We start from the raw sequence: 18,793 nt of genomic DNA on the forward strand, positions 1-18,793 counted from the left end.
TTCATTCTGTTCATAAAAGATACTATTTTCAAAATATTACAAGATTAAAATCCTGGTATTTGAATGTTAATGGTTAGGGAAAATTCCGGGAATGTCTAAAACAAAAGGTTTCATCCTGCACATTGAAAATTATCCTAATTACAAAAATTTTCCATTAGTTTCAAATCCCACATCTTATAATATATGAGACTATTAACAACAAATGTTTTAATTTTCTACCAAAATTTTGAATTTTCAAGCCAAACAGAAGAACTAATGAAAAATAACTATTTACAACTATTACTAGTTATCAAAGTATTTTATTAGAAGTTAAAATCTTTTTTTGGTTAAAATTTTATTTCCCACATTTTTTTTAGAATTTATCTCGAATGTAATGAAAATTTAATTACTTGGTAAAAAGTTAAACTCTTTCGTTAAAAAATAATAATTTTAATTTCTAGAAACTATAAATTACGTACAGTAAAAGGAGAGATTTTAATATTATATATTATTATATAATACTTTATATTACTTTATATTATTTACTTTACTACTTTATATTATATAATACTTTATATTGAATTTTTTAAATCAAAGCATGAGTTTTAAACCGGAGTTCAATTTTTTATTAAGATACTTGAATCTTCAACACAAAAACACAAAATTTGTATTTATTGTCAAATTCTTAACTTTTTAACCAGTTAGTTGAATTTTTATCCAAGAAAGATGAAATTTTTACTAAAATAGTTGATCTTTAGATCAACAAAAATTTTTAAATAACAAAAAATAGAATCCAAAAAAACTGAATTTTCACTAAAATCCAAAAAAGATTTCAGTTGATTTTTCAACGCCATAATATTAATTTTAATAAAAATTAAATTTTTTAGTAAAATAGTTGAATTTTTAAAACAAAAAGATAAATTATAATATAAAAAATACTAATTATTCTTATCAAATTCAAAATTATCCTCAATAAAGTAATCTTCCACAGGGAATTATTTTATAAAAAGACGATACCCACGTTTTTGTTTCTTATTTCTTCAATAACTGGACCCGATAAAATTTAATGATATGTCAAATAAGACATAAAAAGACTGAACTAGATTTTTATACAAATCGTGATTCCTTATAAGTATATGTATATTTCTGCAGGAGATATGCAATAATTTCGATAATAAGTGCTCCAACGAACTAAATTGAAAGGTACCCGACCGGCCTTTCGAATCTCGGCATTTCTGGTTTAACCAATGGTCTCAGTGCCTTTCCGTTTACGACTAATTAATAGTCGAAGATTCGAGCTTTAACGAGCGAGCCGTGGAAGACAAGATGGAGGTTTTGCGGAATTCCCTTTATTAATCGACATTTTTACCTTTTCGAATTCACTCGTTTCGTAGATTAACTGAGAAAAGAAGAGAGACATCTTCTCGAAAAGGGGACTGCAAGAAGGTAATCCAATCGAGCATGTGGGTGGTCCCGTGCGAGGATCGCTTGTAAATGACCGCCGCGTCTTGGGAACGTGATCGCGGTTCTGGCTTGATCTTCCTTCGATCCTGACTCTCGATTGGTGAATTAGGAATTTGCATTGCTGGCGTGTTACGCACCAAGGTTGACAGATGAATAAAAAAAGGGAGGGATGAAAGGAAAAGGAAGGTCAATACACTCAAGAAAATTTAACCACTTCAAATCGACTGAGACAATTTTTTGTTAAACTCGGGATTCATAGCGCAAATGTTCTTGAAATAGCTCAATGATTTAAAAAATGGTTGACTTTTTAGATATAAGAAACAAAAAAGTTCATTTCAAATCAAAAAAGATGATTTTGCAAGCAAAAAGTTGAATATTCAACAACAAAAATTAATTTACTGTGAAAAGGGATTAATTTAAAATGAGAGAGTTTATTTTTTAAACTAAAAAATTCGAATGATTTATAGGCTTTTAAGTCTTTTAAGGCGTCAAGAGTTTTAAGATATAGGAAATCTGTATTATCATCGGGATGGTAAAATTTAATTTTAGTTAACTTTTGAACCCGGAAAGAAAAATGTTATACCACAAGGGATTACTTTTAAACAAAGGAGTTTATTTTTCAAACTAAACAGTTAAATGATTTACATAAAGTTGAATTTTAAGACATAGGAAATATTTATTATCATCGGGATGGTAAAATTTAAATTCAGTTAACTTTTTGAACCAAAAACATATATTTTCAACAAAAAAGTAAATTTCAAATCAAGAAAGCTGGTTTTTCAACAAAATAGTGGAATTTTCAACCAAAAAAGTTAAACTTTCTATTAAGGTAGTTGTCGTGCCAAAAGTCAGATAGCTGAAAAAATAGTTTTTCTATCATTTTAAGAATCAAAATATTTGAACTGATATCATTTCAAATAAAAATATTATTTTTTATCAAAAATGTTTACATTTACACACAAACAAACATTAATTTTAATCATGTTTTTGCAATTGAATTTTTTCTGACCGTCGCTTTTTACCAATTTTTGAAAAATGATTGCATTTGAATAAATGATAGCTTATTTTTTCCAGGAAAGCATTCTCTACAACTCTACTGTTTCCAATTTTGAGAGTACATTTTTTATGGCGTCAGAACAATTTTTTTGTTAAGAAAATTTTTTTAAACAAATAATTATATTTTAAGATTATTCAGTTATTTTAAAAATTGGAAACTGTAGAGTTATACAGAACGTTTTCCCAGAAAAAGGCCGTCATTTATTAAAATGAAATCATTTTTCAAAAACTAGAAAGATCCGTCGGTCAGAAAAAATTCAATAGCAAAAACATGGTTAAAATTGATGTTTTTTGTTGTTGCAAATGTTAACAAAAAAATAAATTTTCAACAAAAAAGTTAATTTCAAATCAAAAAAGATGATTCTTCATCAAAATAGTTGAATATTCAACGAACAAAAGATGAATTTTCTATGAAGAGAAATTAATTTTCTCGGAAAAAGTTGATTTTTTAGACTAAAAATCGAATTATTTGGAAAGCGTTAACCTTTAAACCCTAAAAACAAACTTTATACAAAAAGATTAATTTCAAATCAAGAAAAATTATTTTTGAACCAAGTAGTTGAATTTTTAACCAAAAAAAGATTAATCTTCTATTAAAAGGGCTTAATTTTAATCAAAAGAGTTGATTTTTCAAGGTAAAAATCGAATGATTTACAAAACAGTTGACTTTCAAGATATAGGAAATCTGTATTATCATAGGGATGATAACATTTATTTTTTGTTAATTTTTAAACCCGAAATGATAAATTTTCAACAAAAAAGTTCATTTCAAGTGAAGAAAGATGACTTTCCAACCAAATAGTTGAATTTTTAACCGAAAAGGATTAATTTTCTATCAAAAGAAATCAATTTTAAACAAAAGAGTTGATTTTTCAAGCTAAAAAGTCAAATGATTTCCAAACAGTTGACTTTTAAGATATGGAAAATCTGTATTGTCATCGGGATGGTAACATTTAATTTTTTTTAACTTTTAAGTCCGAAATGATAAATTTTCAACAAAAAAGTTAATTTCAAATCAAGAAAAAGATGATTTTTTAAACGAAATACTGGAATTTTCAACCAAAAAAAGATTAATTTTCTATCAAAAGAAAATAATTTCCTAGAAAAGTTGATTTTTCGGACTAAAATTCGAATTATTTGGAAAGCGTTAACCTTTAAACTCGAAAGATAAATTCTTTACAAAATGTTAATGTCAAATCAGGAAACCCGATTTTTCAACTAAGTAGTTGAATTCTTAACCGAAAAAAGATTAATTTTCTACCAGAAGAGATTAATTTCAATCAAAAGAATTGATTTTTCGAAGTAAAAATCAAATTATTTCCAAAACAGTTGACTTTTAAGATATAGGAAATCTGTATTATCATCGGGATGGTAACATTTACTTTTTGTTAATCCATTAATCCGTTGAAAATTTCTTTGAATATTTGAAAATACCTTAAAATATTTTTAATATTTTGAAATTGATAGTTAATTAATTTTCTATCAACAGAATAAACCCGAAAAGTTCATTTTTGGGCAACGACTAGAATCACGTATTTTCCCATGGCCTTATTCCTGAAAGAGCTGAAAAAGGATCTTAATCCTACAGAAATTTCCTAGTGATACAGTTCGAAATTTTGCACAACCCAGCTAATTCACTATTAAAAAAGATATTTTTTTTTACAAAATTTTTAAATTAAAAAAAAATTTTTATTTGGACCAACCAGTTGTATTTTCAACCAAACTGTTTACAGCAAAAGAGATTAACTTTTACTCAAATAATTGAATTTATAACAAAATGGTGAAATTTGCAAACAACATCAAAATGAAAAAAATTAAATTAAACTAAGAACACGAATTCTTAGTCAAATAGTTCAATCAATGAAATTAAAAATTTGAAACTATTAAATAAATTTTCAGCAATTCAACCAAAAAAAATAAATTCTTTATGCGAAACATTTAATAGTTCAATTTTCAAATAAAACGCCATCAATCATCAGCCCAAAATGAAATGGTTTAATTTTTATTTGAGAATATTAATTTGATAAGAAGAATTTACAGCCAAATAGTGGACTTTAAACAAATTGAATTTTGAACCAAATAGTCGAATTTTTAGCCAAAATGGATCAATTCTGAACCAAAAATATCATAGTAAATTTTTAAATGAAAATAATGATCGTTCAACTAAATATATTTGCATTTTTTTATCAGATTCTTTTAATTCAGGTCGCCTTTAAGACAACAAAAACGAGAAATAGGGTAAAAATGAGAATAGGGGAGTTTATTGGAATAAAAAATAAAAAAAAAAAATATACATATGTCTTAAAATGTTTATATATCACAGTGAAAAGTTTAATGATATTTATAAGCGACATTGACGTTCTCCATCTTCGGAATCTATAATATTCAGGTTATATTTTATTCAAACAAACATCCATGAAAGAGAAGTGGAGTTTCTTCTTTTATTGGTTTATCGCACTTCACTTTCGCGGGATTCGAACCCGCACGCATAAGCTCATTGGTAACATCCTGAACAATATTCCAAGCACGTTACCATTTGAGCCACGCTATGTCTTATAATTATTTTATTTATGTCTTATAGCATGTTTGAAGTGTTGTCATAGCAAACACATTCTTTCCAAATTGGAAAAAAATCCGTTTACAAAACAAATTTTTTAGAAGATAATTATATTTTCAACCATAACTTTTCTACCAAAAAAGGTAATTTTCCAATCCAAAAGGACGAATTTTTTGTATAAAGAACGAATTTTTAACAACAAAAATTGAATTTATTTTAAAAAAAGATTAAATATAAACGAAATAATTAAATTGTGAACCAAATAGTTCAATTTTCAACTAGCTGGTTGAATTTTCAAGCAAAAGATTAAACATCAACCAAAGAAAGTTGGATCTTTAAATAAATAGTTCAATTTGTAAAACAAAAAGAGGATTTTTTAAACACAGTTCAATTTTCAACTAAGAAATTTTCTACCAAAAAAGATATCTTTCCAATCCAAAAGAACGAATTTTTTATATAAGAAGAAGACTAAATTAAAATTTTCAACAAAATATTGAATTTTCAAGGAAATAGTTGAATATTTAATTTAAAAAATCAATTATTTTTAACCAAGCAGATGCAATTACAACCGAACAGTTGAACTCTCAAGAAAAATGGTAAGATTTCTAAACGAAAATGATTAAGCTTCAACCAAAAACCGTTGCATTTTTAACCAAATAGTTAAATCTTCAAGCGAAAAAGACCAATTTTGTCAATTAAATTTTCAACCAAGAACTTTTCGGACAAAAAAAGATAAATGGAATAACCTTTAATCAAAAACACTTGGGTTTTTAAACAAGTAGTTGGATCTTCAATCCCAAAGACCAATTTTTTATAAGATCGTTCAAATTTCAATCAAGAATTTATTTACCGTACGTGATCAATTTTCAATCCAAAAGAACGAATTGTCTCTATTAAAAGGGGAATTTAAAAAAAGTGAATTTTATGACAAAATAGATGAATCTGAACCATTTAATTATAATTTTAACAAATGATTTGAATTATTAACCAAAAAGTTTAATTTTAAAAAAAATTGATTAAACGCATTTACAACTATAAATAGTAGAACTTCCAAGCAAAATGGTCGAAATTTCAAACAAAAAAGATTGAGCTTCAAACAAAAACAGTGGAATTTTGAATTGAATAGTTGAATTTTTAAGTTAAAAAAATGACTTTTTAGGAGACCGGTGAATTTTCAACCAAAAGCTTTTCTACTTAAAAAGATGAATATTTAATCTTTTCTAACAAAGTTATTGAATTTCCAAACAAAAAGTCACTTTTTTGAGTAAATAATTTAATTATCAACAAAATAGCTGAGCTTGAAAACACATTACAAAATTGTAGACCTATATATAGTATATATAGGTCTATAATTTTGCAATGTGTTGCAATTTTTCAACCAAATGGTACAATCATTAATCAATAAAATAAATTTTTAACAAGAAGTTCATCTTTTAAATAAGTAGTTAAATCTACAAACAAAAGTGACGAATTTTCAATGAGAAGTGTCATAGTAGAATTTTCAACTAAAAATTATGAATTGTCAGCCAAAAATAAAATAGTTAAATTTTCAGTTAATAAAATGAATTTAAAAAAAAAACAGAATTTGTAATACAATTGTTAAATGTTTAACCAACACAATGAATTTTTATCAAAGTATTAAAACTTTTATTGAAATCGTTGCATTTTAACCATAAAATATGAATTCTCACTGAAAAACTTAATAGTAGAATTTTCAACTAACAAAGATCAATTTACTGCCTAAAATAAAATAGTTCAACCTTCAGATAGGAAAATTAATTTTTAACCGAAAAAAAAAATTTTTTTAACTAAATAGTAGAATCTTTAGCCAAAAGGATAAATGTTGAACCAAAACTATCATAGTAGACTTTTTAATTGAAAAGAATGAACTTTCAACCAATTATAGTTGGATTTTCTTATTAGATTCTATCGATTCAGTTCACGCTTAAGCGAAAAAACGTGAAAAAACGAAATTTCCTTTAAATTAGGGAAACAAGAGGAATTAAGAAAATATTATATTTATCGCACTGTACTAGGCGGGACTCGAACCCGCACGCATTGCTTATTATTATTATTATTATTACACCATTAAGCCATTTCCCTTTCGGGGTAGGCGTGACTCACTCGGCAGGGGAAAGGAGTAGTGTGTGTATGGGATAGAGATTTTTCAGATTGATCCAGAATTCTCGTGCTATTTATGTAAATAACACGTTCGTTCCGCAATTGATCCTGAAAAAAATTCCAAGCACGTTACCATTCGTGCCACGTTATTATTATTGCTAATTAGGAAGAAAAAAAAACGATTGTTAAAGCTCATTTAAGAATTAAAGAAAAAAGAATAAAGATAGATGATTTTAAATTTAATTAACTAAATATTTTTATTTAAAGGAATCTATAATGAATGCAATTCATTAGAGCACATTTTTTCATTTCCTAATTGATTTATAGGCATCTAGGAATAAAATAAATCCAGACAATGACAATCTGAGAACTATGAACTCAGGAGATGCGTGTCTGGGACCCTGTCTCAAACTAAACAAGCAATGATAGTATGAAGGCGCGAGTCTAACGGCGATTACTTTAACGATCCATATTAATTGGCACAATAAAGCGAGATGTAACGAGGGTATAATTATAATATTGAATTATGACCGACGTTTATTATTGTCGCGCAATGTTAATGGCGCTATTGCCCACGCTATTTCAGTCGCTATTTAGAGTTTCATTCACAATACTAAATTATGATTAAGTCAAGGTCAGGTAGAGGGATGCTGGTAATTATATCTCTTAATGCAAGGAAGGTATAAAAAAAGAAATATTCGGTTAGAAGAAGAATCGATTATTGCAATTTAACTGAAGCTATTTATTCCTTAATCAGATCAAAAAGTAAAAAAAATGAAACTGTTTTGCGCTTTATTGAAATTATTCTATATCATTAATTTCAAAATTAAAAAACGGACGAGAGTACTCTAATATTTTTAAAATTACATTAACTTGTCGAAATCTATTAAAAATTCCTTGGAATCTTTGAAAACACCTTCAAATATTTAAAATTCTTTAAAATCCTTTCAAATTATTGAAATTTAATGAATATTTTTAATTACCCTAAAATTTTTTTAAATCCCTTGAATTTATTGTTATCTATTTAAGATTCTTTGTTATCCTTGAAAATTGTTGGAAATATTTACAATAACTATAAAATCTATGAAATTATTTGAAGTCTCTTAAAGTTATTGAAATCTATTAAAAATTTAATGGAATCTCTTGAAATATTCTAAAATTTTTGAAATTCCTTGAATTCATTGAAATGTATTGGAAATTTCTTGAAGTGTAAAAAAACCTCGGAACCTTTGAAATCCTTTGAAATGACTTCAGTATACTAAAATCTATCGAAAATTCCCTGAAATCGTTGAGAATGTCTGAAAATATTTCAAATTCTTTAAAATCCTTTCAACTTTTTAAAATCCATGGAAAATTTCTTTGTATATTTGAAAATACCCTGAAATATTTTAAATTCTTAGAAATTATTTTAATTCTTTTAAATCTATTGAAAATTCCTCAGAATATTTTACATTATCCTAAAATTTATTGAAATCCCTGGAATTTATTGAAATCTATAGAAAATTCCTTGAAATCTTTTCAATTTATTAAAATCTATCTATCCTTGAAATGTTAAAAAAAACGTTGAAATCTTTGAAATCCTTTAAAATCCCTTAAAATTATTGAAATCTATTAGAAATTTCTTGAAATATTACAATTAAATTCGAAAGCTTTGAAATCCTTTGAAATGCCTTCAATTTAATCAAATCTATTGAAAATTTCTTGGAATCGTTGAGCATATTCAAAAATATTACAATTTTTATAATTATTTAAAACTTTCGAAAATTCTTTACATTTGTTAAAATCTGTGAAAAAATTCCGTGATGCCTTTTAAAGTAACCCAATTTTTTGAAACCCCTTATTTTTATTGAAATCTATTAAAAAGTAATAGAAATTCTTAAACAAATTTTTAATCTTTTGAATTCCCTTTAATTTATTGGAATATATTGAAAATTCCATGGAAACTTTGAAAATACCCTAAAATGCAATAAATCCTCTGAAATCCTTTCAAATTATTGAAATCTATTAACAAATATTTGAAATGCTTCAAAATATCCTAAAATCTTTGAAATCCTTTCAAATTCGTTCAAATTATTCAAATCTATTGAAAATTCTTTTAATAAATTTTTAATTTCTAATCTTTCAAATCCTTTGACATTTTTTCAATTTGCCGAAACTTATTAAAAATTCCATGGAACCTTTTAAAAAACCTTATTTTTTTAATCTCTTATATTTATTGAAGTCTATTGAAAATTCTATGGAAAATTTGAAAATATTCAAAAATACAAATTAATCCTGTGAAGTCCTTTTAATTTATTAATGTCTATTGAAAAATCCTTTGAGTCTGAAAATATCCTAAAATCTTTCAAATCCTTTCAAGTCATTGAAATCTATTAAAAATTCATCAAAATATATTTGTTTATCTAAAATCTTTGAAATCTTTTAAAATTTTTTAATTGGCTAAATGTATTGAAAATTCTTTGGAATCTTCGAAAATAGCCTAAAATATTTAAGATCCTTTGATATTTTTTCAATTTACTGAAATCCATTTAAAATTGTTTCGAATCTTTGAAAATACCCAAAAATATTCAGAATCGCTGGTAATTTTTTCAATTTATTGAAATTTACTGAAAATTCCTTGGAATTCTTAAAAATACCCTAAAATCTTTCAAATCCTTTGATGTCTTTCCATTTATGAAATAAATTGATGATTTCTATGAGTATATCAAAAGTCCCTGAAATCTTTTTTATTCTTTAAAATCTTTGGAAATCTTTTAAAGCGGTTGATAATATTTTGTATAATCTTTTGAAATATTTGTGAAATTCATTCAAATCTAGAGAAATATGATCAAATGTTAAAAAAATTTTACATATAATAAATTTCTAAACATTTTATCCTTTTTCTCTGAATATGTCTGAGTATTTGTATGAGATTTCAATAAGTATATTGATTGCAACCCCATAAAAATCCTTAGACATTTTCTAAAGACGTTTGAAATTAATAAGAAATTAAATACCCTAAAACCTTTTAAATTTCACAAAATTCTAAAAATGCTTATAAAATTTTGGAAATTCTTTGCTATCCCTTTAAATTTTATTTTAATTTCTTAAAGTCCCTTAAAATCTTTGAAGTAATATAAAATCTCAGTTCGTTTCTTTAAATATCAAATAGAAAATAAGGGCGCGATAAAATTATAAAAATAACAATTTTAATCTCGTAATTATTTGTTTAATGAATCAAATAGTGAAATAATAAAAATTAAACTTTAATTTTCATATTTGAAACCTCAAAAAGTAGATAATTATTCATATAAATGTAAGCAAAATAAATTATTTAAAATAATTAAAGTTTAAGACTAATAAATCAATGCTAAATCGACAACGAATACATCGTTGTCGAAAAATCAATGAAAATCAATCAATCGTCCTAATAAATCAAAATTAAAATGAACTGTTCTTATTTTATTTGTGCTCATAAATAATTATTATCCACTGTAAATTGCATTATCCACTGTAAGGAGGTTTCCCTTCTATGTTCAAAAGCAAATTATCTTCAATTTTAAATGCATTAGTATTAAGTATTCTGTATAAGTGGTACCAGTAAAAGCTAAACTCCATAAAAGGTATGCATACCTTTTACACTTTACAGGAATGGTGGATGCCTTTAAAAGGGCAGGTCCCATAATTGGGACCAATGATGGGTCCCGTTGTAGACCTCTAGGTATAAAAGCATTGGTGTCCATTGAATATATTATTGGTTCCTTTATTCTGACCAAGTACAGGTAGAAAAGTTTTGGTTTCGTAATTGATGCTTATGGGGTACCATTATTGATACTGGTACCAGCTAAAATGGTGGGAGGCTAAAGGCTCGGCCACGGAGTTTCAGGTAGTTCAAATAAGGTTTCTACGTTTTTGGATTAGATTTTAGATTAGAAAGATAATAAGACTTGAAGCCCTCATTGTTTACCTGCAATAGGATAGTTATAGGGATTTGCAATCAATGTTATTTGAAAACGTACTTCTCTTATTTTAACTCTTTTTGTGCAATTATTTTTCACAAATTGATTTTCTTCAGTATTTGTTTTTTAAAGAACAGTTTTTAAAGGAATATAATTCTTTTTTAGTCTTTTTGTGCAATTTTGTTGCAAATTTTTTAAAAAGTTTTTGTTTGTTTAAAAATTACTCTTTTAAACAATCCTACAATTACTGATATTTTGAATCATGGTACTTTTTTGAAAATTTGAAAATTCATGTTTCTCGATTGAAAATGCCACTGTTTGCATAAAAGTACAATTATTTTGTTGATAATTTTATTATTTTGTTGAAACTTCTACTATTTTGTTGAATATTCGTTTTATTGAATAGGGAAATGACCTTGGTTCAAAAATAAACTTTCTAAAAAATTCGTATTTTTTGCTTGAAAATTCAACTATTTCGTTCAAAATTTGATAGTTTCTTTTGCTTGAATGCACATTGAATGAATGAAAATCAAGAAGAAAATAAAAATATTTTTCGTTAAAAGTTGATTTCTTTTCTTCGAAAGTCTACTATTATATTTTTGTTCCAGAATTAAAATTTTTATTATGTGGTTGAAAGCTCGGTTGAAGGCTTAATTATTTTGTTGAAAATTCAAACATTTTGTTAAAAAGTAATCTTTTTTGGTCGAAAATTCAACTGTTTTGTTGAATATTCGTTGTTTTTTTAAAAGAAAATTCGTTCTTTCGGATTGAAAAGGTAATCTTTTTTGATAGAAAAGTCATGTTGGTTGAAAATTCAGCTTTATTGTTTGAAAATTGAACTATTTCTTACAAATATTTTTTATTTTTTAATAGAAAAATAATTTAGGTTTAGTTTTCAATTTTGTATGAAAAAATTGGTCTCTTTGGCTAAAAAATTTTAATATTTGGTTCAAAATACAATTGTTTTTTTTTCTTAAATGTAAAATGAATTAATAGAACTCAAAAAGAAAATCTAAGAATTTTTGGTTGAATGTTAATTCTTTGGCTAAAGATTCATCCATTTTTGTGGAGGATTAATTTTTCTTGGTAGAAAATTTACCCTTTTATTGGATAATTCATTCCTTTGCTTAAAAATTTCTATATTTTGTTGAATATTAGTTTTTATAAATTATTAAATAATTTTTTTAAATGAAAAATACACTATTTTACTTTAAAAAAAAATAAAAATTAGGGTTTCAGAACTAAAAATCACACTATTTTCTTCAAAAGTAATTTTATGTAATTAAAAATAAATTTTTCAAATTAAAAAATCAACAAATATAATTTAAATTGATCATTAATTTTTTTTCATTTATAAATTTAACTATTTGGTTGAAAATTCATGTATTTTGTTGAAAGTTCGTCGTTTTCGGTAGAAAATTCAACTATTTGGTTAAGAATTCTTTTGTTTTCAGTGTAAGATTTATAATTTTAGTCAAAAAATCGTCTCTTTAGTTAAAAATGAGGCTAATTTGTTAAAATTTGTTTTTGTTTGGTCGACAATTATTTTTTTAACTGAAAATGTAATTGCTACGTATTTAATTGAAAATTTAGTTTTTTAAGTCAAAAATTCATTTTTTGTATTTGAAACTTGTCTTTTTGGCTTGAAATTTTAAATTTTGTGTATAAAATTAGTTTTTTTACTTTAAGATTAAACAATTTTCTTTGAAATAAACTTTTTGTTGAAAATTAATATTTTCAGGAGAAAAATTGAACTATTTTGTAGGAAATTCGTACTTCTGGCTTTAAAATTAAGCCACGTGATTAAAAAGTCGTTTTCTTTGCTCGAAAACTGAAGTAGAAAATTCTTGTTCTAGGATAGACAATTCATTTTTGGATTAAAAATTCATGTTTTTTTGTAAAAAAGTAATCTTGGTTGAAAATTCTTTTTCCTTAGTTAAACATTCCACTTTATTGTTAAATAATATATTTTTTTAACAGAAAAAACATCTTACTTTCTACCAAATTTAACTTTTTGTTTTGAAAAATCAACTATTTGACAAAAACCCCAACTCTTTTTAATTGAAGTTTAATATATTTTTGTTTAAAAATTAGATTCATTTTTTATTTTGAAAATAAAACTATTTAGTTAAAAATTCAACTATTTTGTTAACATTTTTATTATTTTGGTCAAAAGTTTAACCGTTCAAGAGCATTCGTTTTTTAAGGTAGAAAATTAGTTTTTTTTTTGGATTGAAAATTCAACTTTGTTGGTAGAAAAGTAATCTTTGTTCAAATGAACGAATTCAATTGTTTCTGTCGACCATTCGTCTTTTTTGTTTGTAAATTGGTCTATATGGTTTATAATTTACATTTGCAGTTGAAAATTCCACTATTTGTTTAAAAATTCTACATCTTTTTTCAAAATTCGGCTCTTTTACTTAAAATTTCAACTATTTAGTTGCGAATACAACTGTTTTGTTGAAAATTATTTTTTTTTTTAATTCAACTATTTATTTGAAAGTTTTTCTTTCTTATTTGTAAATAAACTTTTATGTTGAAAATTCGTTTTTACGCGATTAAAAGTCCCCTGTTTTTTAAAACAATGAAATGTTTTTCTTGAAAAATCATCTCTGTTGTTTAAAATTCATCTCTTTTAGTATAGAGAACTATTTTTGTTTGGTTTGAAGGTCTAATATTTTGTTTATAATGCAATATATTTCACTTTTATTGCCCTATTTTTGTAAAAAAAAATCATCCTATATATCCTGTTATTAGAGCATTTTGGTCTCTGAATCCATTATTTCTAAACTTGCGCTCTTAACATTTCCCATAAAAAAATGATGTAGAGAGTAAGTAACACTTTAAAAATCACTACGCTTCTTGGCACTCACCATCTTCATTTAAAGAATAAATTTACACATATAACAATTTCCCAACATTTCCCAACTGAGACGAATTTGCATCAATTTAAATAACGTTATCCATAAACAATACACCCGACCTTTTCAAACGCAACTCTGAATACGGAAAACACTTATAGAAATAAATAATAAAAGCCATTTTCCATTTGAAGCACCTTTACTCTTAACTCATTCCGATTATTCATGCAACGATACGACCCTGATTTTTTTTGCTTTTGAACTTTTTGCTTCCAGCTAACGTAGAAATTGCCTTAGGTTCTGTTCTTTATATTCCAAGGACGCATTTTGCAATGGCCATAATTACAAAACGTGCATCTTCCATTCAATGTCAGCCTGATTCTAAATCACTTCAGATCCCTTGAGCGTCTTTCATCTTTCGCCTTGGCTGCTGAATGTTGATACCTCCTGATTTTAATTGCAAGTGAAAATTAATTGTCTTGCGAAATTTGCAGCTGCCAGAAAGACGCGAGGTTCTAATTGCTATCTTGAAGTAAGATATAGACTTTGCAATTTCAAATCACTTTTCAACTAGATAATAAAATAAATATTCAACAAAGTATCCCGACTTTCAACAATGTAGTTGTATTTTCAATTAATAAGAAATATTTCCTAACAAAAAGTATGAATTTACAACAAAATACATTTACTTTTAAATAAATTGCTAGGTTTTAAACTAGAAATTACTAATTTTCAAACCATACAAAAATAATTAAATGTTCGGCAAAAAAATGTATCTTCAACAAACAAAAACAAAGAATTTTTAACAAAAGAGAGACATTTCAGATAAACAAATACAATTTGCAATGAAAGAGTTCATTGTTCTGACAATAAAGATTTATTTTCAACAAAGAAGATACATTTTCAAACAAACTGCTGAGTTTAAACTAAAAATAGTAAAATTTTATCAAATAATGGAATAGTTGAATTTTCGGTAAAAAAACTTAATTTTCAACAAAGAAAATAAGAAATTAATGAATCCAAGAGATGTCTCCTCATATAATACAATGAATTTAAAAAAATAAGTTTAACTATATCAACCAAGCAATTAAATTTTTAATCAAGATGATTAATTTTCCACACAAAAAGGCGAATTTTTAACAAAATACATAAATTTTTAACTAAAAAATATTAATTTTCAATTAATAATAACATCAAAATAACGTGCAGCCTATACAGATATTGACCGATTAGGGCGAAGAAATTTAAAAAAAGCTGTTAAAATTTCCAAACAAGTTGTTAAGCTTGATTATTTATTTAGTTTTTTAATTTATTTATAAATAAAGAAATATAATATTGGGAAAATTGTCGTGATCACCTACATTTCATAGGTATATTATTTCACGTTTTTTAAGTTACACTGCGAAAAGTTTGGATGGAAATAATATTTTGCCAAAGAAAGTTTCTCTGAAAATTATTATTTGTTAACCGTATAAACAAATTCAATGCAGAAATGTATTATTCAGGCATTAGTTGACAGAAAAATTCTTTTTTTTTATGTCAGTTTAAAAGAAATTAAGAACCTCATTATAATTTAAACAAAATTCATAATTTGTTGACAAATTTTATGATTTTATAAAACAAATTCTGCAAACAATAGCATTTTTGCGACATTTGAGGAAGGACAATCAGTTTTTTTCAAAGTTAGTCCTTTTAATTGGGAACATCACGAAAATTTCAGTAATATACATAATTAGTTCATAAATTTTATGATTTTTTAACAAATTTAATTAACAAATGCATTATTCGGTCTTTTTTGGAAAACAATAAGTCATAGTTGATATTTCAATCAAAGAATATTTTAATTTGAAATTAAAAAACATTGAATTGAACCCAAAAAGATACATTTTTATTAAAAAAGTTGAATCGCCAACCAAAAGACAAAACAGTTGAATTTTTAACAAGGAAAGATTTTTCAGTTGAGAGTGAAAAAAATATTTCACGCTAATTGTTGAATTTTAGAAGTAACCATGCGAGTTGTACATAAAATTGTTGAGTTCTCAATTTCAACTAAACAATATTAATTTCTGACATAAAATTTAATTTTAAAAAATTGAATTTGAACTATACATGATTTATTAAAGAATTTAATAAAAACTTTTAATAAAGTAGTTGAATTTTCATTGAAGAATATTAGTTTTTTACCACAAAAGACAAATTGACAACTAAATACATGAATTTTTAAGCAAAATGTTGTATTTTAAACTGAAAACAATCAATTTTCAAAAAATAATAGAATATAAAAACGTACCAAAGAGAAGGATTTTCAACTAATTTAATTAATATTAATATTATTATTTATTTACTAATATTAATATTAATAATTAATTTAACTAATTTCAAATAATGTGTAAAAAGTAACTCAAGTTTTAACCAAAAGTTTATATTTTTAATCAAGAAGAAGATATAAGAAAAGACGTAGTTACAACAAAATACTTAAATTTTCAACAAAACTGTTGAATTTTTAACTAGAAACGATCAGCTTTCAAACAATAATGAGATAGATACATTTCCCTTTTGAAAAAATAGTTTCCAATCTGAAAAACAATTATTAAACCAAATATTTAATTTTTTAAATGAAGAGATAGATTTTCAAACAATAAAATGATTTTTTATGAAAGTATTTCAACTTCCAACCTAGTTTGATTTTAGATTATAAAAATTCGTTGAAATAAAGAATTTTCAAAACAAAAAAAGTTACATTGTAAACCAAAGAAATAGATCTTCAACTAATGATATAAATGTTTAAAAACTAGTTCCACCTTCATCCTAGTAGTTAAATATTTGTGCAAGAAGATTAATTTTCTACCAAAATCTATGGATTTAAAACGAGACATAAATTTTAAACCAAATAGCTGAAGTTTAACTAAAAACGATAAATTTTCTGCAAAAAATGGATTAGTTAAATTTTCCGTTGAAAAAATTGATTAAAAAAAAATTCCCAACAAAATAGTAAAATCTTCATACAATAAAATTAATTTCTAACAAAGCAGTTTAATGTTCAATTTTTTGCCAAAAAATGGGTAGTTAAATTTGCAAATAAGAAAAGTAATTCTCAACTAAAAAGGTTAAAAAATTTGTAACAGAAAAGATTAAAGTTGAAGCAAATAGTAAAATTTTTAACCAAAAAAGATTACTCCTGAACCAAAAATGTCGTGAATAACTTTTTTAATACAAAAAGAACGAACTTTAAACTAACAATATTAGGATTTTCTTATTGGGTTCTATTAATCCAGTTCGCATTTAACCGAAAAAAGGGGAAATTTCTTGAAAAAAAATATATATATATATAATTTATTTATTCATATGATTTCAGAAAATGTATATTCAAATTTATATTTTTAATGTGTGATGTCACATTCTGCCCCCCTCCTCTATGTTAAATCTCCCCCCCCCCACCACAAACAGTATGGCATAGTTGTTGAACCGTCAACAGTAAAAACTAAGAGCTTTCCAGTAAATTTTCCAATGCATTAAATATTTAAAAAATCCAGATGTCAAATATTAACATCTGCATGCGGGACAATACCGATCAAATTCAGCTTCTTAGAACTTAAATCATACTTTTATCAAGATAATTAATAAGTGGACGTATGTCGAGTAAATAATATAGATCTTACTACGCGATTATAATCTCCTGGTAAGATATTAAGTCAGTTTGCGTATTTTTGTGTGATCTATCACGTATGATGACTTTGTGAAACTCTTCACCCGGGGTGATTGCTAGAAAAACTGATCAGCACTATGGGTCCGATCGGTGTTGCAGAGCAAACGTGTTTCTCAAATAAGCAACACAGGAATTCTAGATTGATATAAAATAATCTGTGACTCAAAATAAATAAACCATGCATCAATTCCACATCTTATTAAATAACTTTTTTATATAGACAAATTAATTCTAACCTGTCTTGTCCCAGACTACTGAAGGAGCCATACGATTGTAAATTGGCGTTCATAGTATACCCGATTGTACAGGACACTTTACGAGGACTATAGTCGCGGCTCGTTTATGGCGTGAGTACAACGATGTGCCATGGTTAGCGCCGCCAGGTGAACTATGATGTCCCATAACGAGAAGATCCTCGTGGGTAAGGCGAGGCTCGGATCGGTTCAGACGCGACACTCACCCCATCCTCGAGTTTTGCACATTTTCCCCTTCCCCACCCCCACACCATAACACATCCCTTAAATAGATATAACGTACGCTTTGCCAAAGGACATTAGCTACTGGCGTCGCTCTGAGTCTTGCACGGAAGCCCGCTTAGCCATTTTATGGGGTGGTCGGTGTAATTTGATGGCCCATAAAAACGCCTAGTCTAGTTTTTCCCGAGGCATCGTCATCAGTCGTGTACGGGCACGCGACCCTCCCTCCCACTGACCCTGATTTTCTAAATGGAGGGTTTTAATGGCTTTTTTTTATCCTGCAGAAATTCATCATTTGATCGAGAGGAAAAGGTGACAATTGTAGATATAGTGTCTCTTGGTGGTTTGTAAGTATTTGAGTCTTTGGATTGTTTATTGTAGTAGGTTTTTGTGCTGGGAGTGTATTTGAAAGATGAAAATTGGTTATTTATGGTGGAGGCAGATGAAAAATTTGTAGAATAAAAATTTGTATGGTTGATTAGTGGGGTTGGTTGAAGGGAGGAGATGAATGGGGAAATTAAATGGTGGATTAAGTAGATACCAGGTGTATACATATGAAACCGGTATTTTTTCAAGAAAAAAACACATTTATTTCAAGAGAATGATAACAAATATTTTATTCAAAGTATGCGCCC

Source organism: Belonocnema kinseyi, chromosome 10 (assembly GCF_010883055.1).
Source record: "Belonocnema kinseyi isolate 2016_QV_RU_SX_M_011 chromosome 10, B_treatae_v1, whole genome shotgun sequence".
NCBI lineage: Eukaryota > Metazoa > Arthropoda > Insecta > Hymenoptera > Cynipidae > Belonocnema > Belonocnema kinseyi.